This window comes from Hyperolius riggenbachi, chromosome 5 (assembly GCF_040937935.1).
Source record: "Hyperolius riggenbachi isolate aHypRig1 chromosome 5, aHypRig1.pri, whole genome shotgun sequence".
NCBI lineage: Eukaryota > Metazoa > Chordata > Amphibia > Anura > Hyperoliidae > Hyperolius > Hyperolius riggenbachi.
The window spans coordinates 380,086,828-380,105,236 of record NC_090650.1 but is presented as its reverse complement, the minus strand read 5'-3'; the positions used below and the strand labels follow the sequence as shown (position 1 = coordinate 380,105,236).

At 41.6% G+C, this 18,409-nt stretch overlaps 1 long non-coding RNA gene across 3 annotated transcripts in view; it reads left to right on the top strand.

The window, feature by feature from the left end:
- The window catches only part of LOC137517826 (uncharacterized), a 138,937-nt gene that overhangs the window by 4,411 nt on the left and 116,117 nt on the right, over window positions 1-18,409 (top strand). For all 3 annotated transcript variants that reach the window (XR_011020682.1, XR_011020681.1, XR_011020680.1), the window contains exon 2: window positions 457-513. This is a non-coding gene — a long non-coding RNA (uncharacterized lncRNA). The remainder of the gene's footprint in view (window positions 1-456; window positions 514-18,409) is intronic.

Sequence of the window (18,409 nt, the reverse complement as noted above, 5' to 3'; positions counted from 1 at the left end):
TACAGTTTAACAGTGTGCTGACCAGGAAGCTGTTACGGCGTCATTGCCCTTTTTAAAATGGAGGATGGAGAATTCCATTGATCACAGTGGACAAACAGGATGCAGAAGAGGAGAAAGAGATTGATGAGTAGACTACAAGGGAGGTAAGTATGACGTGTGTATGTTTATTTTGACTTTTAATTTTCAGTTCAGGTTTGCTCTAAATTCCCTTCATTGGGGTTTTCTCCAAATTAGGAATTTCTGCAATGTTAGTACATCAGGCCAGCTAGCTAACAACTTCTGTTTGCTTAATGGCTTGAAGCTCTTTGCAGTGTGAGATTTGCTAGGTAGAAATGCTAAGGAGGATTTTGCATCTTTGATAAAGAGCTAATTAAGATATGTAAATATTAACTCACAAATAATGCATAGGAAAACATAGGTTTCATGCATATTAAATCTTATAATTTTTTCCAACAGATTTTTGTAATGATAAGCCCGGCATACTCCAAATACACGGGCTGCCGTGATACAAAGGTAATATCCAGTATACTCCAACCTTTATTTATAAGTCATGGATGCCCTTTTTGAGCATTCAGAATTTAGACTGTGCTGCTGGTAATGAACCTCTAATGAATGTCACATATTACATTAATGAACCTTGTTAGGAAGTGTTGTCAATGTTAAATAAAGTCCATTTGTCTCACTGAAAATGTTTTTAATATGTTTAATAGAAGGTGTTCCCATAGCAACTCACTGGGAGAGTTCTAAATTCTAATGACAAAATTACCTTGCTAACATAATGTAGAAGATCCCCTACAAAATATTGTACAGTAAAGATGTGAATATGACCAGATACAGGATATATTGTCATATTTAAAGAGAATCTGTACTGTAAAATTCTTACAATAAAAAGCATACCATTCTATTCATTATGTTCTCCTGAGCCCCTCTGTGCTGTTTCTGCCACTCTCTGCTGCAATCCTGGCTTGTAATTGCCAGTTTTATGCAGTGTTTACAAACAAAAGACATAGCAAGTGATAGGCTGAGAATAGCTCAGTGTGTGAGTCATACAGAGTGTGCAGGGGGCCTGGAGAGAGTGTGTATAGCTTCTATCCAATCACAAGCAGCACAGCACATTCCAGCCTGACTGCCTGAGCCCGACAGAGGAGAGAAGATTAGATCATATAACACAGCCACTGTGCAACTAGGAAAGGCTGCAGTAAGCCAGAGCACATTAGAACAGCTATAGGAACTTATAGGATAGAAGAAATAAGGCTCAAAATGTTGTTACAGAGTATCTTTAACATAAACAAAATATTATTCCAATTGCATATTTTCCAGCTATGGTTTAGCTTTGCTTTTAGTGCATTCCATAGGTAAAGAATTCTTTAAAAATGTCCTTTTACATTTTACTTGCGAAAACATTTACATGTTTACAAAAAAAATAAATACAAATATTGAACCTTGTGTAGAGGATCGCAGGCCTTCTCTTCTCACTGAGCTTTCAACCATTGGTAAGGTGTGGCTGATATTGCAGTGTGACCTCACTCCCCCCAAAACATGTCCATTGTCGCTGTGGTTACAAGTGATGAGCAGAACATTTGCATAATCGTTTTTTTGCATTGTAATTTGCAGTCACGATACAAATATTGTAATGCAAATTTTGGGGAAAAATCGTAATTAATTTCGCAAGTAAACAGAAATCAGACTTTTGCAATTTCGTAGAATTTTCGTGTAATTTTGTGCCGACTTTAGCAGTTATATAGCAAAGCCTCCATACGTGATACTGTCACCACAATTGCTAGGTATGTTAAGGGAAATAGTGGGAACTAGTCAAAAAGTTTTTTTTTTAAAAAGACCTTGTCGTTTTTGAGAAATTTGATTTTACATATGCAAGGAAAAATTTTATAAAATATTTTTCCTTTGCATTTGTAAAAATTCTATTTTCTCAAAAACGACAAGGTATTTTTGTAATTTTGATATACCTACAATTTTTAGTGATGGTAACATGTAGGGGGGTTTTGCTATTAAAAAGACTCTGTAACAAAATTTTCAGCCTTAGTTCTTCTATCCTATAATTTCCTTTGCCTGTTCTAATGTGCTCTGGCTTACTGCAGCCTTTCCTAATTGCACAGTGGCTGTGTTATCTCTGTTATATGATCTAATCTGTTTTCTTCTGTTGGCACAGCCGGGCTAAGGCTGGAATGTGTGGAATGTGCAGGGCTGCTTGTGATTGGATAGAAGCGATACACACCCTCTGCAGGCACCCTGCAGGCTCTGTATGACTCACACACTCTGCTTATGTGAGCCTTTCACAAGCTGGTTAGTTTGTTTGTAAACACTGCCTAAGAATGGCAATTACACGCCAGGATTGCAGCAGGGAGTGGCAGAAACAGCACAGAGGGGCCCAGGAGAACATAATGAATAGAATGGTATGCTTTTTGCTGTAAAAATTTTAGAGTAAAAGATTCTCTTTAACAGCTAAATTCGGCACATATGAATATTGTATATTGTAAACAATAAGCAAGTGTATTCATTATGTTATTTTCACTAAAGTTCCTCTTTAAATACCATTATTTGCATTCAGTTTGAGGTTATTTGTACACTTTCTAAAATTATTTTTAGGTTTACTGTGAATAATATTAGTTATCTGAGACTTTTGTACTGATTTTACTCACTGATGTCCATTTTTAAAATAGTTACTTAAGATGATGCTTTACTCTGTATACAGAGATGACAATATGAAAAGATTACCCTTCAGTATGAGCCCTTATAATGGTGTTAAAATGAAACAGAGAGTTTGATTCCAGCAATAACATTCCAGCTATGGTATTATTACTTCTTGCCAGTAGAATGTTGCAAGGAAATCTGCTTTGTGTTTTGCTGGATAAAAAGCAGCCGGACCATAAAGTCCATGATCACAAACATCTGGAAGAATGTGAAGTGCATGGATTGCCACAAGGCAGGATCACTTGCCTTGACTGACAGGTGCCCTTCCAGGGCCATTATCTCAGTATTTCCCAATTGGTCAGAGAGGAAACCTTGTGTTGTAAGGTTCAGAGGTGTTTTCTCACACTGGGTCAGAATACGCCCATGGCAATGACAAAATGTACAGTTATTTCAAGGATGTGTGTGCTTACGGTATGTGCTTTTACTAGATCCTTATCATTATGAATTCCTTTAGCATTTTACAGTTCAAGCTAATCACAAAGGTGTAATGCAAATACGTAAACAGATATCAATGTTTAAAGTGGATGGGCTGGGATTTCTATTTCTCTCTGAATCCCCTTTCCTCTTAAACAAAACCTGCCAAACTCCGTGATTGTCACTAAAATGCTGGTTACCATTAAAGAGCAACCCAAGGTGAACCTCGGGTCAAAAATCTAATACTTACCTAAGAAAATGAAGCCTCTGGATCCTCCACAGGCTTCCTACGCTGTCCTCTTGACCTCTACCACTGCCCTGGACCCTCCTGCACCTCGGGACCATGCTCCTCTTTATGCAAGAGCGTGGCCATGCTCATACTTAGAGAGGAGCACAATCATGAGCTTGGAATCCAACAAGAGCTGTTGTGAGAGTTGTGGGAAAACCACCCACAACCACTCCAGATAAAAGCTAACACACGGAATAGTAACTTCTGGAAATGGTACCTGGCAGAGAAAGCCTGTTAGGCAAATTTACATGCACAGTAAGTGCAAATGCACCTACAGTAAGAGATGTAGCAGGGCCACATGCAGTCTGTCTCATACATGATTAGCTACCTTAGCTTTAGAGTATTCTGTGCTTCCAAATGGGGGTTAACAATACAGGCGCGGTCCCGCCTGGGAAAACCACCTGCAAACTACTCAAAAGGTACAGTTTATTGCTCAGCACCAAAGTGGAGTTTATGAATACTGCTGTCATGGTTACAAACAAAAGTGCCATTTGGGTTTACCACAAGCTTGGGCAATCCTTACTTGGCTGTAAATTGAAATGGAAAGATCCTTTTAGGTTGGAGACATACCACAGCACACTTTTCGGATTGTTTGTGCAATTTTCTTTTAAATCGCAATCACTGTGATTTTACCACAATTTTAATGCACGTCAATAGGAGCGTTTTTCTAAAAACAAAAATGATCCGAATGTGCTCTGCAGTGTGCCAGGGCCCTCCATAGCATTAAATTGCTTAAAATCCCACCATAAATAAAAATCTGTTTATGAAAATTTTACAATGAAAGTGTAAAATCCCTTAAAGGTACCCAAAGACACACAGGAGCTCTCATTCCTTTCCTTATACTGGTAACATTGGAGACAACAGATAATTTAACATCAATAATCTATGGGGAGCTGTCCTGTCTTGTATCCAGTCTAGGATCCAGTCTCTGAACTCTGACGTGCGTAGAACAGTGTATACCGTTGCGAAGTTACCAAGAACTCCCTAAATAAATCACCACTATCTTATGATGATGTATTTATTTTAATGAAGCCCAATTTATTCGTCTTCATTTGGAAAGACATTCATCTCTTAGCCTTTCACAAATGCCCGGCTTCCATGCATTTTTTTTTATATTTTTTATCTGACTTAGCATTCTCTGCCAGATCTTGTCAAAGACACTTTCAAGCAACACTTCTATATAGAATTGAAAGACACGTGGGAGCATTCCAGAGGGTTCGGAGTTATCAATTCACTTTGATGGAATGCCAAGCTCCATTCACACAGGCAGATTCTTGACTTAAAGAACATTCTTTTTATGGGAATCTGTTAACCTTTTGCTGATGGAAACCTCTGTACCCGAGACATCCTTGCACATTGCTGAGTTTCCATGAAGGCGGCTGTGCATATAATGTTGTAGATTTCAAATAATTGTTATATAATTTAGAAGTTTGCATTAGGCTACCAGTGATGATCATAATCAGCTAATTACGATTACGCAAAATTTTGCATACATTTTCGCTTTTACGCTTAGACGTAATTACGTTTTGTAAAGTCTATTGATTTCGTATAGCAATTTGTAATTTTGCCTAAAATTTTGTGTAATTTTTACGTAATTTCGTGCCAACTTTGGAAGTGAATAGCAAAGCTCCCATACAAGGTAGTGACAACACAATTGCTACATACAGTGGTTTGCAAAAGTATTCGGCCCCCTTGAAGTTTTCCACATTTTGTCACATTACTGCCACAAACATGAATCAATTGTATAGGAATCCCACATGAAAGACCAATAAAAAGTGGTGTACACGTGAGAAGTGGAATGAAAATCATACATGATTCCAAACATTTTTTTACAAATAAATAACTGCAAAGTGAGGTGTGCGTAATTATTCAGCCCCCTGAGTCAATACTTTGTAGAACCACATTTTGCTGCAATTACAGCTGCCAGTCTTTTAGGGTATGTCTCTACCAGCTTTGCGCATCTATAGACTGAAATCCTTGCCCATTCTTCTTTGCAAAACAGCTCCAGCTCAGTCAGATTAGATGGACAGCGATTGTGAACAGCAGTTTTCATATCTTGCCACAGATTTTCGATTGGATTTAGATCTGGACTTTGACTGGGCTATTCTAACATATGGATATGTTTTGTTTTAAACCATTCCATTGTTGCCCTGGCTTTATGTTTAGGGTCGTTGTCCTGCTGGACGGTGAACCTCCGCCCCAGTCTCAAGTCTTTTTCAGACTCCAAGATGTTTTCTTCCAAGTTTGCCCTGTGTTTGGCTCCATCCATCTTCCCATCAATTCTGACCAGCTTCCCTGTCCCTGCTGAAGAGAAGCACCACCAGAGCATGATGCTGCCACCACCATATTTGACAGTGGGCTGGGTGTGTTCAGAGTGATGTGCAGTGTTAGTTTTCCGCCACACATAGCGTTTTGCATTTTAGCCAAAAAGTTCCATTTTGGTCTCATCTGACCAGAGCACCTTCTTCCACATGTTTGCTGTGTCCCCCACATGGCTTGTGGCAAACTGCAAACTTATGCTTTTCTGTTAACAATGGCTTTCTTCTTGCCACTCTTCCATAAAGACCAACTATGTGCAGTGCACGACTAATAGTTGTCCTATGGACAGATTCCCCCACCTGAGCTGTAGATCCCTGCAGTTCGTCGAGAGTCACCATGGGCCTCTTGACTGCATTTTTGATCAGCGCTCTCCTTGTTCGGCCTGTGAGTTTAGGTGGACGGCCTTGTCTTGGTAGGTTTACAGTTGTGCCATACTCCTTCCATTTCTGAATGATCGCTTGAACAGTGCTCCGTGGGATTTTCAAGGCTTTGGAAATCTTTTTGTAGCCTAAGCCTGCTTTACATTTCTCAATAACTTTATCTCTGACCTGTCTGGTGTGTTCTTTGGACTTCATGGTGTTGTTGCTCCCAATATTCTCTTAAACAACCTCTGAGGCCATCACAGAGCAGCTGTATTTGTACTGACATTAGATTACACACAGGTGCACTCTATTTAGTCATTAGCACTCATCAGGCAATGTCTATGGGCAACTGACTGCACTCAGACCAAAGAGGCTGAATAATTACACACACCCCACTTTGCAGTTTTTTTTTTTTTTTTTTGTACAAATGTTTGGAATCATGTATGATTTTCGTTCCACTTCTCAACTGTACACCACTTTGTATTGGTCTTTCATGTGGAATTCCAATAAAATTGATTCATGTTTGTGGCAGTAATTTGACAAAATGTGGAAAACTACAAGGGGCCCGAATACTTTTGCAAACCACTGTATGTGAAGAAGAATAGTGGGTACATGTCAAAAATTTTTTCCAAAAAGACCTTGTAGTTTTTGAGAAAATCTATTTTAACAATGCAAAGAAAAAATGTTTTTTAAACAAAAAAAATGACAAATTTAAGAACCTATTTTTCTGTCCATATTTAAAATCGATTTTCTTAAAAACTACAAGGTCTTTTTGAAAAATTCCTCTTTTTGACTTGTACCCAACATATGTTGCAATTTTGGTAGCAATAGCATGTATGGGGGGCTTTGCTATTAACCGTTAAAGTCGACACAAAATTTCACAAAATTGAGCAAAAATTATATGAAATTATGAAATATTACTATTACATATGAAAAAAATTACTATTCTCTCTGAAATTTCGCATTACGATTACGATGCGTAAATGTGAATTTCTATGCAAAATTTCGGCCCACCACTGTAGGCTACATTTGCAGTGGGGTGTTGCATTGCACAGAGTGACTGGGAACGACGGTGCCAGTAGAGCCTGGCATGCTACGGCCGATGTTGGGTGAGTTGAGAGCAGTGGGGACCTTCAATCAAGATTTAAAGTAGAGAAAATAAGAAAGAAAGAAAAATAAAGACGAAAGACTTGAGAGAGGGCTGAAGGTTAAAGGGAAGGGACCATGACCATTTTAATTTTTTCAACTGAATGTATCCCATTTACAGCTTTAATTATCCCCTTGTTACCCATTCAGACCTGCGTGGGGCTCTGCTATACTAGCCATACTAGCTATACCAACCCACATTGTACATGATATTGGGGCTCTGTAAGAGAAGCACAACAAAGCCTCTCCCTCTAATACAGGGTCCTTGTCCATATCATGGACAAGGGGCTCTTCCCCACCTCCGATGACCAGGAGGACATGGGGGTGCATATGTTTTAGCTGTCATCGAGAAGAGAAAGGAGAAAACACTGAGCACCTTCCGTCCTTGTGCTTTATTGCAGTAAATTCACGACAGGTAACTTGTTGCCAATAATGCTTCCATCTATTGGTCCGTGCGGTGGTGGTGTGATGGAGGTGGGGGGTTCCGGGCACCAGTGGGGCTTGCAACGGCCGTTTTGCATCTCACCAGATGCTTGGTCACGCTGCGCTGACTGGAGCGCAGCATGACCAAGCGTCTGGTGAGACACAAAACGGCCGTCGCAAGCCCCACTGGTGCAACAGCAGGTACAACAGCAGGTGCATATGTTTTAGCCACCACACGCCACTCCTTCTTGAGTGTTAACCAAATGAGAATCCTTGATGAGGAGGATTTTCATTGGTCACTATAGAGGACCAATTAAAATCATCCTAGGAGACTCTCATTTGATAAAATTCAGGACCAATGGGGAGCTAGCTGGAGAGCCAGCAAACGAAGAAGCAGCGCATGTCCCAGTGGGACACAGACGAGCAACAGGTGGTCACCAGAGTGGCAGCCAGCAGCCCAGTGATCTACTTGCAGGCCATCAGGATGGTGCAGAGTTGTATCTGGTTGGAACAAATGCTTTATATTTTTTGAAAGCTATATTTTGGCTCCCTTTTTTGGCTATTTTGGAGATTCTCTTTGTTTTGTAAAGGCCTGTTGAAGGGTTGAAGCTGACCCGAAACGGGCTAGTGTTGTTGCTTGAAAATTAAGCAAAGTGTCCATTATTCCTTAACAAAAATTGTCAAATCGCATGGTCTTCTGTAATTGATTGACTTTTTGTCTCTGGAGATTCATTTTGTGAAAAAGAGAAAGTTTTTAACTTAAAATGTTGTAATTTTGATATAATAAAGTTGGATACTAAGTTTTGGAGTAGTCAATGGTATTGCTGTAGTTTCTCAAGATTTTTTTTATCCTCCTAACTTCATACATGAAATGATTTGAGAGCAGTGGACTACTCGTATGAGGATATGTTTTACTAATAAGTGATTGAAGATTCCCTCCCAATGAATACACATATCATTTTTTATTAGCCATAAATACATAACTAGATTAAATTATGTTTTTATTTCAAATAAAAACATATTTTGCCTCCTTACAACAGAAAGTATTTATGATAATGCAACTTTAAGTGAACAATTTTGGTTACCCATGTTGCATCACTCCCAAATATGCAAATCCTCTCTTTCTGCCCCAGGAAGCAAGTGTGGCTCTGTAAAAGTCATTAGCTACAGGATCACTATATTCTGGGGCAGAAAGACATGATTTGCATATTTGGAAATTTGCATCTTGGGTAACAAAAGTTGCTCACTTAAAACGGAATTATCACAAATACCTTCTGTTCTAAGAAGGAAAAAATACATTTGGCTTTGTTTTTAAATAGATGACTTTTTGGTCTCTTTAAGTGGGTATGTGTCACTATGAGCTGCCTGGGTATTCTCTTGCAGTAATAAAGAGTTTAGGAAAAGATGATTTAAGACTTCTTGCTGCCTTGACGTTAGCTTTACAAATGCCCAATATGCCAGCACACACACGTATGCATGCATGCGTGTGCTGGGGAGGGCAGGAGTAGCTTTACATGTTATCAGTGTTACAGATTTCCAAGAAAGGTCATGGTGATCCAGAACTCCTAGGAGTGTGTAAGGGGCTGAAAGAGATCAAAAAGCCTTACTAAAATACTATGTAAAACAGAAGTTTACATTCTTAAAGTAGAAGGAATTTGTGATTATTCAGGTTGGAGAAAGCTTTGAGGTGTCCCACAATGCATCACTGCTGAACATGCAAATTATCTCTTCGTTGTCCCTGACAGCTAAACACACCTCCAGAGCAGTTCTGGCAGTGTGTTTAGCTATCAGGGACTTCAAAGAGATGATTTGCTTATTCAGCAGTGATGCATTGTGGGATGCCTCAAAACTCCCTCCAACCTGAATAATCGCAAATACCTTCTGTTTAAGAAGGCAAACTTCTGTTTTCCATGTTATTAACAGTAACTGTATTAACCAAAGCTAACAAAAATGATCTTGTTATCTATTTACTATTTTGTTATCTATTTAATGGAAGGCCAATAAGATGGATGAAAATAATTCCAACTCCCATGCAAATTGTATGCAGCCTGGAATTGGGCCAATCAAAATCGACTGGAAATACAATTGATTGTCTCAACTACAAGCTACATACAATTTGTTTTAAAGGAACACTATCAATTAACATATTTTTTTTTCAATTGAGATAGGAAATGTTTGGGAAGTGCTGTTAAGTACTGGTGTTATATATTTGAACCCTTGTCTCTCTGTTTACTGTTATCTAAGGAAGTGGCGAAAATCTCAGAATTCAAAAGATAAACACACCCTTGTCTCTCACCTGGAAAGCTACCAAAATACGATCACCAAGAAAAAATCCTCCTACCTATCACAGGAGATCGCAAAGGCCACCAACAGGCCAGCCCAACTATTTTGCACAGTTGATAGACTATGTAATCCATCCTGTCTAAAACCTACTATAACTCCCTCAAAAGAACTATGTGAGAAACTTGCTTGCTACTTTGCTGACAAAGTATCCTCTATTCGGTCTCTCATTCAGTCCACAGCACCCAAGACTCATGCAACTCCTGGAAATAGCTGCAAAAACAACCTAACACCCTGGACTGACTTCAAAAGTATTAGTGAGGAAGAGATCTCAGACATCCTCCACCACCTCCGCCAGACAACCTGCGACCTGGACCCTGGACCAACTAAACATGTGCTGAAATGCCCTGACCTGCTTGGTCCAGCATTTCACAAAATAGTAAATTGCTCTCTGCAAGCAGGGAGGTTTCCTACCTCTTTAAAAAGAAGGAATCATCAAGCCTCTTCTTAAAAAAACCTTCCATGGATCCAGATGCAATGAGCAGCTACAGACCTGTCTCCAACCTCCCCTTCTTAGGTAAAGTTATTGAAAAGGCTGTCTATCTGCTACTTGAAACCAGGCTGTCAGTAAATAACATCCTGGACCCTCTACAATCTGGCTTTAAGAAGCAACACAGCTGTGAAACAGCCCTCATGCAAGTCTGCAACGATCTGCTCATGGCAAGGGACAGAGGGGAATGTTCCATCCTAATCCTGTTGGATCTCTCAGCGGCTTTTGATACAGTTGACCATGAAATCCTGCTTAACAGACTGCAGGAGTACTATGGCATCAGTGGATCAGTCCTCCAGCGGTTCAGATCATTCCTGACTGACAGAACACAGAGAGTATTCCTAGGACCTATAATGCCCAAACCTGCACCTCTACAATTCAGAGTGCCACAAGGATCAATCCTATCCCCTCTGCTGTTTGCAATCTACATGTTGCCACTCGGTACACTTATCCAACGACATGGCCTGACGTACCACTGCTACGCCGATGACACACAGCTATACCTGTCCTTCAAACCTGGTGGAACAGACCCTACTCCAAAAATAAACTCTTGCTTAGCTGAGCTACAGGCATGGATGAATGATAACTGGTTGAAACTGAATGCTGACAAAACTAAGGTCTTCTTTGTCCAAAGCCAGTGCTCGCCATCAAAACAGCTCTATCCTAAAGCAAGCAACACCAATCAGGATTGGGAATTCAGACATAAACAGCTCCAACCTTGTGCGCAGCCTCGATGGGGGTTTGAGTTTCAGAAACCAAATTTCATCTGTAGTTAAATCTTCCTACTTTCATCTGAAGAACATTGCAAAGATTAAACATCTGATTCCCCCAAAGGATCTTCCAACCCTAGTTCATGCCTTCATCACATCATGGCTGGATTACTGCAATGCCCTTTATGCTGGCCTCCCCAAAAAGGACCTGGGTCACCTGCAATTAGTGCAGAATGCTGCTGCCACATTGCTAAAAAACCCTCCTCGGCACTGTTACATTACACCGCTCCTTCGCTCACTGCACTGGCTACCAGTAGAATGGAGAATACTCTTCAAGATTGGAGTGCTGACATTCAAATCCCTGCACAATCTGGGCCCTGGATACATGAAGGACTTGCTGAAGCTGCACCACACCTCTCACAACCTCAGATCAGCAAGTTCTATAAACTTGGTCACTCCCAGAGTGCACCTCAAAAAATCTGGAGATAGAGCCTTCTGTCATGCTGCCCCTACTCTTTGGAACTCCCTGCCACACCCAGTAAAGACAGCACCATCCCTGGAGCTATTCCAATCCAGACTGAAAAGCCACCTGTTTAGCCTGGCATTTCCGGACTTATAAAATTCTTCCTCTGTACCACGATGGTCTGAGCCATGCTTATGCGCTTTGAGTCCTATGGGAGAAAAGCGCTCTACAAATGTTATTTGTTGTTGTTGTTGTTGTTATCTAATTCCTTTCATATTTTTCTGACAGCAGTCTGCTGTAATTCTGCGGCAGAGTGAGCCATGAGGGGAGGGAGGAATTCCCTTACAATGTATCTGTTAACTCTGTGTGTGCAGAGAGCTCAGTCAGAGACAGGCCGAGCTTTCTCTCACAGAGAGCAGAGAAAATGTATCTTATGTGCAACATAAGCAATTGTAGTTGTGTGTGTGAAACCTGATAGGCGTTTGTTTTCATATAACTCTGCTTCAACATTACACTGTTCTTAACATGTCAGACTGCAGAGATTCACTTATGCAAATGAGACATTACAAACGTAGCTGAAATCTACATATAATGAATTATAGTTTTTGCCACTGATATTTAACATGAAAAGTAGGAACATGTTTACACATCTACTTAGACATAATTTGTATATTGTCATTTTAGAACACCTGGGCATTGATAGTGTTCCTTTAAATTTGCTGACAACGTGTTTGCTATTATGGTTTGCTGATAGTGTCTCTTCTTGCAGATCTTACAGTTCAGGAGGTTAGTTCAGCACCTGGACACACACTCTGAACATTTCTCTCTGGTCTGCTGTGTATTGATTGGTTCAGGGAATCAAGTGGACTCCCCTGTCATGTCATTGGTTACTCTACATCATGTGATACAGAGATCCAGGAGGTGTCAAGTGACTGAGCAATAAATAACTCTTTGTCTATATTTGGCAGGGCAATCTTCAATCATTATCAAATGGAAGATTGCTGCTAAGTGTAATTTAGAAGAAGTTAAAATATATTTACACACCTGAACATAAATGTAACTTCAGCTTGCTTTACATAAAGACAAGTATGCAACAAATGTTTCCCTAGCTGTTTCATTAAACCAGTACATGTATGAAAAAAGTTAATCTGCTCATTGTTGTCAGTGTATAGATAAATCAGGCAGTGTTTATTAATCTGTGCATTGTAAGGAGGAAGAAAGTAACATTTGTGTGATTGTGCAAACTCTGTTAAGCCCATGGAGGATAATAATAGTATTGATTGTGTGCTGTAACATTTTATCTGGAATACATGCAATCACATAACACTGTTTTTCTTCATAAAGGAACAGCTGGTATTATAATAATTTGTAGTCTGGGGGAAACCATCTGTAGAGGTATTACATAACCAGGCAAGGAGAGATAAATGTTATTGCAATACAAAGATTTATAGTGCAGCAGGAAATGAACATAGGGGATATTCTCACCTAAGAATAAATATACTTTCTGTTGTGCTTGTTTAGTGTTTCCTCCCATCAAGAAAATACAACAACAATACTACTATTACTACTACTACTACTAATAATAATAATAATAATAGCAGCAAGCATAATAAAAACAGTAATAATAAAATAAGCAAATTGATAAGCAAATAAAAAAATAATAATAATTCTACCAGCAGCAATACAGGTAATCCCCGACTTACGAACGCCCGACTTACGAACAGCATGGATACTGTGTTTCCATGGGAACAAGTCAAACAATTTTTTTTCAAATTGGACTTGAAGTTTTTGAGAAAATCGATTTTAAAAAATTCAAAGAAAATATGGCTTTTAAACTTGTATAAGCAGGTACAGAGGGCAGAGGTGACACAGAGGGGGACACTGGAGGCACAGAGGAGGTGCAGGGGACAGAGATGGCACAATGTTCCGACTTAAGAACAGATTCAGGTTAAGAATGAACCTACAGTCCCTATTTGGTTCGTTAACCGGGGACTACCTGTAATGTGTATATTGATAACCAAACATAGTGAAGAAACAAACCCTTAAGGACTGAGGTCTTACATGGGAGTTATAAGCAGAGGACGTCAGCATCTTCCTCCCCAAAAAAGTATAAAATACTAACATTTCAATAACTTTTTTAAAGAGCATTAAAAAGGCAGTAGACTGAGTTCTCCTCCACATAAAAAAAGTAGCTGAGCCATAGTCATCAGTACATCAGGTAGTTTTAGATCCTTCCAAAAGACTTCCTTTTCCAGACTAAGCTCTCTGTTCAGCTTATGTTTTTGAGAATTCCAGAGATACACACCAACATCAGCCGCTATTCTAAGCAATGCAGCTTGAAAGCTTTCCTTTCCTGAAATGGCCTGTAAAGTGTTTTGAAATTGCGCTGAGCTGCAATGCTGGCCACAATGTGTTAACCTCCTTGCCGATTATCCCGAGCTCAGCTCGGGGTAACCTGCGCAGGAGGATTTCTCTGGCCCCATTGGGCCAATTTGCATAATCTTTTTTTGTTACACGCAGCTAGCACTTTGCTAGCTGCTTGTAACATTCGATCGCCGCCGCTCGTCGCCGATCCGCCGCTACCCGCCACGCCGAGCCGCCCCCCCGCCCCAGACCCCTGCACAGCCTGGCCAATCAGTGCCAGACAGCGCTGAGGGGTGGATCGGGATTCCCTGTGACGTCCTGACGTCCATGATGTCGGTGACGTCATCCTGCCCTGCAGGAAATCCCGTTCTCAACGGGATTTCCTGCATACTCTGATCGCCGAAGGCGATCGGAGTGGGTGGGGGGATGCCGCCGCTCAGCGGCTATCATGTAGCGAGCCCCTTTTAAAAAAGTCCTGCGCTGCCTCCTTGCCGGCGAGAATTAGACCGGCAAGGAGGTTAAGCTCTGTTAGCAAAGGGTGGAGGCAAGCAGTATCAAATGATCTTCTCTGTGCAGGGGAAGAAACATCCACCTTCTGGCAGCAAGGAGCCTTAGGATGCAAACAACCAGGTTCTTTCATCATCTGTATTGAAAAATTATACAAAATGATTTGCATAAAAATAGGAGGCAGATCTAGAACATTAAGCTAAACCCCTTTCAATGCCTTCCAACCTCACCCTCATCCTCCCACACACACATACAACAACCACACAGATGAAGCACACATGCACGGAGCAGCTAGTAGACAAAGACAGCAATGTTACTGCACATACACTACATGCAACATATTACATATCTGTAATGAATACCTGGGATGCCACTGCGTGGGCAAGCGGCAGAGCGGCTATCTCCGCGTTCCAGCTGGCGGCCTCTGCCGCACGGCTACACATGCTGCTGGTTCGCCTGGTCCTTCTAGTGCACACAGGTGGAGAGCTACGCGCGTGCGGGCCAGGCAACAGGACCATTATGTCAGTAGAAGGGGAGTCAGCTGATCAGGCCGGTCAGCTGATTCCGGATGTGTTCCGGATTGGCTGAGTGGCTGGGGCGGGGCTGGTGAGAGCTCTGGGTACTTATAGGACTTGCTTGTCAGTTGCAGGTTGTCTGCCGTTGTGAATACTAACGTGTGAGCACTCAGACCTCAGTCAGATCCTACAGTGTGTTAGAACCAGTTGGAACTGGGAATTCACACTTAGCCAGATTCCGCTCTTGAAATTTACTGTGTCATTACTGTGTTATACTTTAGACCATTTCCGGGGTGTTGAGACCAAGGACCTCACACCCAAGTATAGGATTACTGTGTCATTATTGTGTTATACTTTAGATCAGTTCCGGGGTGTTGAGACCAAGGACCTCACACCCAAGTATAGGATTACTGTGTCATTGCTGTGTTATACTTTAGACTAGTCCCTGGGTGTCGAGACCAAGGACCTCACACCTCAGACTAGGATTGTGCTTATTGATATTTGTTATGACCTCTGGCTCTGTTGACCTCTCTCTTGCTTTCTGATTCGGTACCTCCGCCCATCTTTCTACCAGTTGCCAACCTTGCCTGTACCCGGTTACCGAATCAGCCTTCTGTCTCTGTACCTTATCTGCTCGTGTGTTGCCAACCTGGCCTATCTGACCCTTCTGGCTGTCACTCATCCCCCTAGTGATCAGTCTTACTGTACTACTCGTGACACTAACACTCCAGGTGTCAATTAGCTGCAAGGGCTAACTGCTTCTTGCAGTTCAGTCAGGGGGCTCTACCCCATAGGAGTCCACTGGCCGCAGTACAGTCTGATTCCCAATCCATCAGGGAATCTTTGGCTGCAGTACAGTCTGATTCCCAATCCATCAAGGAATTCTTGGCTGCAGTACAGTCTGTCTCTCCTCTGCTTCAGGAGGTCAGCTTGAGTACAGCCAGTGGCCACCTGAACCTCAGGGGTCCACTGGCTGCAGTAGAGTCTGTATCTCCCGCTCCTCGGGAGATAGCCTTTCTAAGGCCCTGTTCACACTTGCGTTTCTCTGACCTGACCGGATCCGGATCGGATCCGGATCGGAATCGTGCGGATCTGATCTGGATCCGGTCAGGTTGCATCAGGTGTACATCAGGCTTGCCGTTTGGCAAAAGAGAGTACAAATAAATAAAAATTTGGGGGTCTGGGAGGTCAGCAGAAGGTGCACCTGTGGAATCAGGTCCTCCGCTGTTTAGGCCTCACCTCCACCTCCGACATACTGCCAAACAGCTCCAGCACGTTAAAGTCACTGATGCTCCACTCCAAAATGCTTCCCATGTGTCCCCATCCAAAATCGCCGCTAGAATACGCATAGGAAGTGGGGTTGAACGTCAGGTGTTTGTAGCCAGTGTGTTCTGTGCTTCCGTTTCCCATTGCTTTCTATTTCCGGATGGTGCAGTCAGGCTCCGGTCCGGGTGCGTGGGCCGGATGATCTGGACCGAAAAATAGCGCATGTTGGAAAAGTGTCCGGAGTCCGGATCCGGTCCGGCTCCGTACTGTACGGAACGGGCGCGTGTGAACGTCCGTATAGCCTTTGCATTGCTATGCGGAACGTACGTTCCGTTTGTACAGTATACGGTCTGGATCCGGCCCAGCGAATCCGGACAGGGAACGCTAATGTGAACCGGGCCTTACTGTTGCACCAAACACTTTACCACATTAGGTGTCCTGTGTGAAGCTATAATGGTATTATTGGTGATTCTGCAAATCACACATAATTGGGTATAGCGTCTGTATTATTGGTGATACTGCAGATCACCAATAATCAGAAATCCTCTGTGTGCTGACACCAATCGCTACAATATCAGCACCTGGGACGGTTTTAGACTTTTTTGCTGCCTGAGGCAAACTTGTGAGTACGCGCCCCCCCCCCCCCCAGGATTGGACACGATATAGCTGCAGTGAGCCCTCCAAAAAGCACTCTCAGTATAGGTATGTAGCCAGGTATAGGTGCCCCCAGTGTTGGTAGCTAGGTGGTACAGTTGCCCACAGTATAGGTTAACTATCCTGTTTCTGCCTGGTGCTGCCCCCAGACTTCTGCTGCCTGAAGAAGTCGCCTCACTTGGCATCATGGGTGGACTGGGCCTGATCTGCCCACATCTGCACACACATTGGGCATTTAACAATAATATTAGGTGCATTGCGATATATAACAAATAACAAGGGGAACGCAGAATGTGTTTTTTGAGAAGGTCACCTATTTACAGTTCTTTTCATTGATAGTCGCCATTTTTCAAAAATCCACTAATTAAAATCCAGAAGTATTTGTTATTTATTAACTCACCACAGACTCATTTTTTTTACTTAGTGGCAGTGCTAAATATTAGGCTGTATTTAGCAGTTAGTACTAGTAATAGCAGTTTCTCCGTATTTTATTGCAATACCTTTATGAAATATAATTGCACCACTGCCATGGGGCTTACCAAATCTATAAAGCTATCATTTAATTCTACGAGTCCTCTAAATTAAAAATACATGAAATGAAGGATGTTTATAACTTAAAGTCTACAATATTGGTTTCATCCAAAAATGCAAGTAATGCTGTGGTAGTTAAAAGGGGAAAATACATTTGTGTTTAAATCTGCTGGCAGGGTAAATTCCTATGTATAAACACACAACAAACTAAACAACAACAGCAACAAAAGATAGGCCTATAAGCCTGTAAAACATTCCACACAGATGGGATGGTATTACCGTAAGTGCATAATTAGTTTATTTCAGAAATGAAAAATGAAGGACCTATTTATAATGCCGTGGACTACCCCAACTTAACATGTACCCTACACAACTACACACGTACAACATAAATTCCAACCCATTTATAAAAAGACGAAGTTTATTTAAGCTAAAGGATACTGTTGCGTTGGGTAGGAATTTCACTTTATTTCTGCTGGTCCCTGTCTGATTGGCTGTGTGTTTGAGTCACATGACCTCATTGACCAGAAAAATGCCATGGGCTACCTGAGCATTGTTTCATGGTGGCATTTAAACGATGCCCAGTTGGCACTAAGGGGCCTAAAGTGTGCCAAGAAAACATCCCCCACACCATTACACTACCACCACCAGCCTGCACAGTGGTAACAAGGCATGATGGATCCATGTTCTCATTCTGTTTATGCGAAATTCTGACTCTATCGAGACTCATCAGACCAGGCAACATTTTTCCAATCTTCAAATGTCTGATTTTGGTGAGCTCGTGCAAATTGTAGCCTCTTCTTCCTATTTGTAGTGGAGATGAGTGGTACCCGGTGGGGTCTTCTGCTGTTTTAGCCCATCCGCCTCAAGGTTGTGCATCTTGTAGCTTCACAAATGCTTTACTGCA